We start from the raw sequence: 7,464 nt of genomic DNA on the forward strand, positions 1-7,464 counted from the left end.
CTGGGAGGGATTGGGGGCAGGAGGAGAAGGGGACAACAGAGGATGAGATGGCTGGATGGCATCACTGACTTGATGGACGTGAGTCTGAGTGAACTCCGGGAGTTGGTGATGGACAGGGACGCCTGGCGTGCTGCGATTCATGGGGTCTCGAAGAGTCAGACACGACTGAGCAACTGAGCTGAACTGAGCGACTGAACTGACTGACTGATTCTAGGCATTTCAAATACATGGCATCGTATTACCAATGTACAGCCCCTGGTGATTAATTTCTTTTGCTTAGTATATTTTAAGGTTCATCTACCTTGTAGCCTGTATCACTACTTCATTTATTTTTATTGCTAATATTCTTTATTGTATAGTTTTCCAGCTTAAGGTAGAAACCAGATTATTATGGTTTTTATAATGCCCTTTAATGTTCCAAGAAAAAAATGAATAGGATGAAGAACATATCTGATCAATATATCTATCAGGCTCAACTATAATACAACCTGAAAACTTTAAAGGCAGTGCTTTTTCAAACAAGCACTTCACCACAATTAGTTTATTTCTTTCAGCTATTTTTAATCAAATGACTGAAATCAGGGTTTCTCAACTTTGCACCACTGACATTTGGGAGTGTTCATTTTTTTTTGAATTATACTTCACATAATATTGTGTTAGTTTCAGGTGTATAATAGAATGCTTCAGTATTTATATTACAGAATGATCATCACAATAATCACGAACATCCATCACCACACATAGTTACATTTTTTCCTTGTGACTTTTTTTATTAAGCAAAGAACTTTATTAATCTTTATTTCAAACTTTATTCTTAGGCTTTTCATCTTAATTAGCTGCAAAGAATGAACTGTATATAAACAAAAACTGAAAAGAGCTGCAGTGTCCAGTGGCTGGCTTAAAGACACTAGAGATCTAGATTTTATCAGATCCATAAACAAAATTTTAAAAGCAGTCATAATATAAAATAGCAGCTCCCAGTAACTTCTTCATCTTCTTCAGAAGTTGACTCAATTCAGTTTGCTGCATTCTTGGAAGCCTCATCAAAATTATCCACTAGATCTGTACCTTCATCATTTTCTTCTCTGGCAAGTGGTGCTCTTCCGTACACAGATTGTTTGGGCAGAGCTTGACGAGTCTCCTCAAACCAGTCATACTATCCGCACCAAGCTGGTTTAAGATGCTGGGTAGCATTTCTGTCAGCTGCTGTGTCTCAGCATTGCCTGTAATGGTGGAAGTGTTTGCTGCCAGAGATGCCTGAACTTTAGCGTTGTTAAAGTGGATCAGTGTTCCTTGATTTGTGAACCTACTTGCCTCTTCAATGCCAGGGATATTGTCTAACCCTAACTTCTTTAAAGAGAACTGAAGTTTTTTGTCATCTGCCGTGGTTGTTCTATGAACCACCTTCTTCTTTCTGCAAGCAGTTCCTTTCCCACCAGTGCACACTTGTGTGGGCAACTTTCTCCTGGTTCGTGATGGTTTCTTTCATCTTGCTGGAGCGGAAATGGGGCTGCACTGGGGACTAGGTTTGGTGCTCAGGTGGTCTTGGGCAGACCAGCTGAGATTAGGTGCATGCGTGTGGGGATGCAAGATGGCAGCTAGACCTGACATTTATTTTATAACTGGAAGTTGTACTTCTTGATCACCTTCACCTTTTTGCCCTTTACCCTAACCCTTTACCTTTGGAAACCACTAAATCTTTTCTCTGTATCTGCATGTTTAGGTTTTTGTTACCCTAACCCTTTACCTTTGGAAACCACTAAATCTTTTCTCTGTATCTGCATGTTTAGGTTTTTGTTACTATTTTGTCTTTTTAGATTCCAGGTACAAGTAAGATCATATCGTACTCAATAGTTATCTTTCTCTGTCCAACTTATTTCACTTGGCATGATAATCTTCAAGGTCCATTCATGGTGTCACAAACGACAAAACTTCTTTTTTATGGATGATTAATATTCTATTGTGTGTATGTATCACATTTTCTTTCCATTCATTCACTGATGGACACTTAGGTTGCTTCCATGTTCAGTGTTGCAAAGAACATGGGGTGCATGTATATTTTCAAGTTAGTGCTTTCACTTCTGCTGATAAAAAGCCAGAAGTGGAACTGCTGGATCATAGTTCTGTTTTTAACATTTTGAAGAAACTTTACACTGTTTTCCAGAGTAGCTACACCATAAGTACACTAATTTTAAATCTTTATTTTATACTATAAAAGTTAATTTTTTCTGTAGCTGCTGCTCTATCCTATGGGTTTGATAGTATTTTCATCATCTTTCATATCTATTTCATGCTTTCCATTCTGGTATCAGTTCATTCTCTAAATTTCTTGGGAAGGTGTCATAGGAACAATATTTTCTGAGTTCCTGCATGTTCATAGATTTGTCTGTGCCTTTATACTTAAAGGTTAGTTATGCTGTATATAAAACCTTTTGTTCACATTTTCTTTCCTTGACTATCTTAAATATATTTTATATCCGTTTTCTTCTAGGATAAGGTGTTGCTGTCAACACCTAATAATAATCTAATTCTCTCTCCTTTATAAGTAATGTGGTCTTTTTGCCAAAATGCTCAAAGGAATTTTTTCCCTCTTTAAAATCTGGTAATTTTACAAGTACATATTGATGTTGGTTATTCTGAGTTGTTATTCTCTGGCGCACAAGTCCCTGCTCTTTCAATATACAGTTTTAAACATTTTTAGGCAAGTGTTGTGTCCATCTCAGCCTACTCATAGTGATAATGCTGGAGAGGAATGCCTGAGACACTTGCCTGGGTCCCTGTTACTTGTGGAGAGCCCCCAGACATTTCCTGGACCAGAGCCAATGTCGTGGCCGGAACAGCCCTGTGGTTCTTAACTATGACTGCAGGGAGCACCTCAGCAAAAACCATCAGGGAACTTTAAAGAACAACATTACTCAAAGATCCTACAGGGTACAGCACTATCCAGGGCCACAGAGTTGGTCATGGGTAGAGTAGGGGGGAGCACAAATCTGGAGGATTCTGCCTTTATTAAGTTCCCAGGATAGGGTGCCTGAGATTTTGTGCCTGCCTCAGTATTGGCAAATTTCAAGTATAAGTGGGACCAGGGCATGGGAAGGGGAAAACAGATATGGTAGAATTGTCATTTATCTAGGGAAGAGGTCCCCAGCCACCTGTTAGGAACTAGGCTGCACTATAGGAGGTGAGAGGTGAATGAGAGTGAAGCTTCATCTGCCACTCCCATCATGCATCACCCTTAGATAGGGTCACCTAGTTGCAGCAAAACAAGCTCAGGGTTCCTGCTGATTCTGCATTATGCTGACTTGTAGAATTATTTCATTATATATCACAGTGTAATGATAATAGAAATAAAGTATACAGTAAATGTAATGTTCTTGAATTATCCTCAAACCATCCCCCTGCCCCAGGTCTATGGGAAAATATAATCTTCCACAAAACCAGTCTCTGGTGCCAAAAAGGTTGGGGACAGCTGGTCTAGGACACAAGACTTTCTATTAATAAAAGGGGAATTCCAGGGGTGGAACAGCCTGATTGCTTATCTATTTGTTTTGCTGGTAGCTGTGTCATACAGCTGACGGTATGTTTAAGATGGATGCCTTTGAAATGGATGTGTCAGCAATTAACAGCTTCTTGTCAGGCACTCACACTACATAAAGTTTTTTGATTCTCTTTACTTGGTTTTGTTATTTAGGGATTCTCATTATCTCTGTTAGATCTTCTTTGCTTATTTTCAGTGTCATTTTCTTTTTACTTATTTTTATTTTAAAAACTGTCCTCTTTATCTTTTACGTATCCATCTGTCTATTGATGAACCCTTGGATTGCTTGTGTTTTGGCTATTGTAAATATAGCTGCTATTAAAGTGACTGTACAAATAAATCTCTCTTTGAGCATCTACTTTCATTACTTTTGGAAACATACTCAAAAGAGGAATGTATAGTGATTGAACGATTTTACATTCCCACCAGCAATGTGTGAACCTTCCTTGCTAGGGATGGCAAAACTACTTTTGCTATTCTTTTCTTTGTATCTTAAGAGCTTTCCCCTCTCCTTTCCTCTATTACTGCCTTTTCTTGGTAATGACACATTTTGATTACTTTTCATTTCTATTTGCATATGTTCTTTAGAAATTTTCTTGGTGGTTACCATGTGGACTACATATAACATCCTAAAGTTATAATAATCTGAATTAATAACAGTTTCTGTAACTACAAGTGAAAACTCTACCCCTGTATAGATCTACTCCCATTTGTTAGTGAAGTCACAAATTATAACTTTATATATTGTACCCATTAACAGATTTATTTTTATCCATTTTGTCTTCTAAATTCTCTAGGAAAAGAGATATAAACCAAAATCACAATGTTGCTTTTTCTGTTGTCCATACATTTATCTTTATTATAGATTTTTATGTCTTCTTATGGCTTCAAGTCAATGTCTAAGCCCTTTCAACTAGAAGCATTTCTTATAGGGCAGGTCTAGTGGTAATGAACTCCTTCAGCTTTCGTCTATCTGCAAATGTCTAAATTTCTCCCTTATTTTTGTAGAACAGATTTACTATGTACATAGTTCTTGACTGTCAGTGCTTTAAATGTAAAGCACTGCCTTCTGACGTCCTAGGTTTCTGCTAATAAACCCACTGATAATCTTATTCAGGATTCCTTGGACAGTAATTCAGTCCTCTCTTGCTGCTCATCTTTCAAGAGTTTGATTAGTGTATCTCAGGGTCATTCTCTTGAGTTTATCCTACTTGGGATTCTTTAAGCTTCTGGAATTTGTCAGACTACTGACTGACATGGCTCAGACGGTAAAGCGTCTGCCCGCAATGCGGGAGACCCCAGTTCGATTCCTGGGTCGGGAAGATCCCCTGGAGAAGGAAATGGCAATCCACTCCCGCACTCTTGCCTGGAAAATCCCATGGACGGAGGAGCCTGATAGGCTACAGTCCATGGGGTCGCAAAGTCGGACACGACTGAGAGACTTCACTTTCACTTTCACTGACTGACATGACTACAAATTTGCGAAGTTACTGACCATTATTTTTTCAAATTATCTCCCAGAAATCTTCTTCCTCAAGAATTCATATAATGTTGTACACTAGGCTGTTTGATGGTGTCATGTAAAGTCCCTTTGGCTCTGTTCACTTTTCTGTACTCCTTCTGCTCCTCAGACTTGATAATTTGTAATGACTTGTCCTCAAGTTGCCTGATTTAGTCCTCTGCCTACTGGAACCTGCTGTTGAATCCCTCTAGTGTATTTTTCAGTTCCAGAATTGGTTCTTTTAAACTGATATTCATTTTGTTCATATATTACCTGCTGACTTCGTTCTTTGTCCATGCTCTCCTTCAGCTCTTTGAGCATATCGGGAACAGGTGTTTTCGGGCAGGAAGGAGGCTTGAAAGGGAAGAGATATATGTATACTTATGGCTGATTCACGTTGTTGTAAGGGAATGTGGAAAGATAACACATTATTTTTAATAAGGAATTTTTTCCATTTCATGATAAAAATCTGAAAGTGTTTCATGTTACAGAGCCTTAAACTTTTCTGCCTTTTAAATGTAAAGTAAAAAATAGAATACATAGGTAAATTTAAGTATTTCTTCATCTATGAGTTACCAACTACAGGGTTATTATACATAGTATGATTTAACCCCTGATATATCCAAACTCATATAAAACCTAAATTGCAATGGAGCTTAATTGCATTTATGGTTTTAAGGAAGGTATTAAAATAATAATTTTGGCTCTTTGTAGACTTGACTAAGGATAAAATTCATCTCTCTAAATAAAGTCATGAAATGTGCACATCACTCTACATATTCTCTTTAAGATGTTCTGTTCTGAATCTTTTAAAGTGCTTAGCCTAAAACAGATCTGTATTACAAATAAATCTGGTAGGAATTGGAACAACCAAATGACAAAAATGTAAGGGTTTTCTTTTCAGATTTTAGAGCTCATTTTACCTGTGATTATCTTTTTTTGTACAACTAATCTCAGCTGAATAGTGCTGCAATAGGAACTCAACAAGGCTTCAAAAAGCAGAATATAAACTTTTACATTTGATAAGACTATTAATTTTTTATAACTTAGTCTTCCTGCATCAAAATATATATTTAACTGAAGGCTACATTCACACACAAAGGAAACTTCGAAGTCCTCAAAAACAAGTTAATAAAACAGGCACCCAAGAACTTTACTGTTCCACTACAGTTACTTTTGCAAAACTCATGAGTGTGGTAGAATAATATCCAAGGACATCAGAAAATTGGACTATGAAATCTATTTCATTCTGATAAATCTTGTTACTAAACAAATGGTACTCTCTAGTACTGATAATTCATTCTTATTTCTCTAAGTTATCCAGTACCATTCCTGCTAAATAATACACTTCTACCAGAGTGAAATGTGGTCCACTGGAGAAAGGAATGGCAAACCACTTCAGTATTCTTGCCTTGAGAACCCGCAAAACAGTATGAAAAGGCAAGAAGATAGGACACTGAAAGATGAACTCCCCAGGTTGCTAGGTGCCCAATATGCTACTGGAGATCAGTGGAGAAGTAACTCCAGAAAGAAAGAAGAGGCGGGGCCAAAGCAAAAACAACACCCCACATTTGTGGATGTGACTGGTGACAGAAGCAAGGTCTGATGCTGTAAAGAGCAACATTGAATAGGAACCTGGAATGTTAGGTCCACGAATCAAGGCAAATTGGAAGTGGTCAAACAGGAGATGGCAAGAGTGAACATCGACATTTTATGAATCACAGAACTAAAATGGACTGGAATGTGTGCATTTGACTCAGATGACCATCGTATCAACTACTGTGGGCAAGAATCCCTTAGAAGAAATGGAGTAGCCACCATAGTCAACAAGAGAGTCCAAAATGCAGTACCTGGATGCAATCTCAAAAACAACAGAAGCATCTCTCTTCGTTTCCAAGGCAAGTCATTCAATATCATGGTAATTCAAGTCTATATCCTGACCAGTAATGCTGAAGAAGCTGAAATTGAACGGTTCTATATGCAGAGTACATCATGAGAAACGCTGGACTGGAAGAAACACAAGCTGGAATCAAGATTGCCGGGAGAAATATCAATAACCTCAGATATGCAGATGACACCACCCTTATGGCAGAAAGTGAAGAGGAACTCAAAAGCCTCTTGATGAAAGTGAAAGAGGAGAGTGAAAAAGTTGGCTTAAAACTCAACATTCAGAAAACAAAGATCATGGCATCTGGTCCCATCACTTCATGGGAAATAGATGGGGAAACAGTGGAAACAGTGTCAGACTTTTATCAGTGCAGATGGTGACTGCAGCCATGAAATTAAAAGACGCTTACTCCTTGGAAGGAAAGTTATGACCAACCTAGATAGCATATTCAAAAGCAGAGACATTACTTTGCCAACAAAGGTCCGTCTAGTCAAGGCTATGGTTTTTCCAGTGGTCATGTATGGATGTGAGAGTTGG

The 7,464-nt window shown here is 38.1% G+C and overlaps 1 pseudogene; it reads right to left on the reverse strand.

Annotated features, from left to right (window-relative positions):
• Window positions 1-898: 898 nt before the first annotated feature.
• LOC104997493 lies at window positions 899-1,712 on the reverse strand (annotated as a pseudogene).
• Between the last annotated feature and the right edge of the window lie 5,752 nt (window positions 1,713-7,464).

Source organism: Bison bison, unplaced genomic scaffold, assembly GCF_000754665.1.
Source record: "Bison bison bison isolate TAMUID 2011002044 unplaced genomic scaffold, Bison_UMD1.0 scf7180017864309, whole genome shotgun sequence".
Lineage (NCBI taxonomy): Eukaryota > Metazoa > Chordata > Mammalia > Artiodactyla > Bovidae > Bison > Bison bison.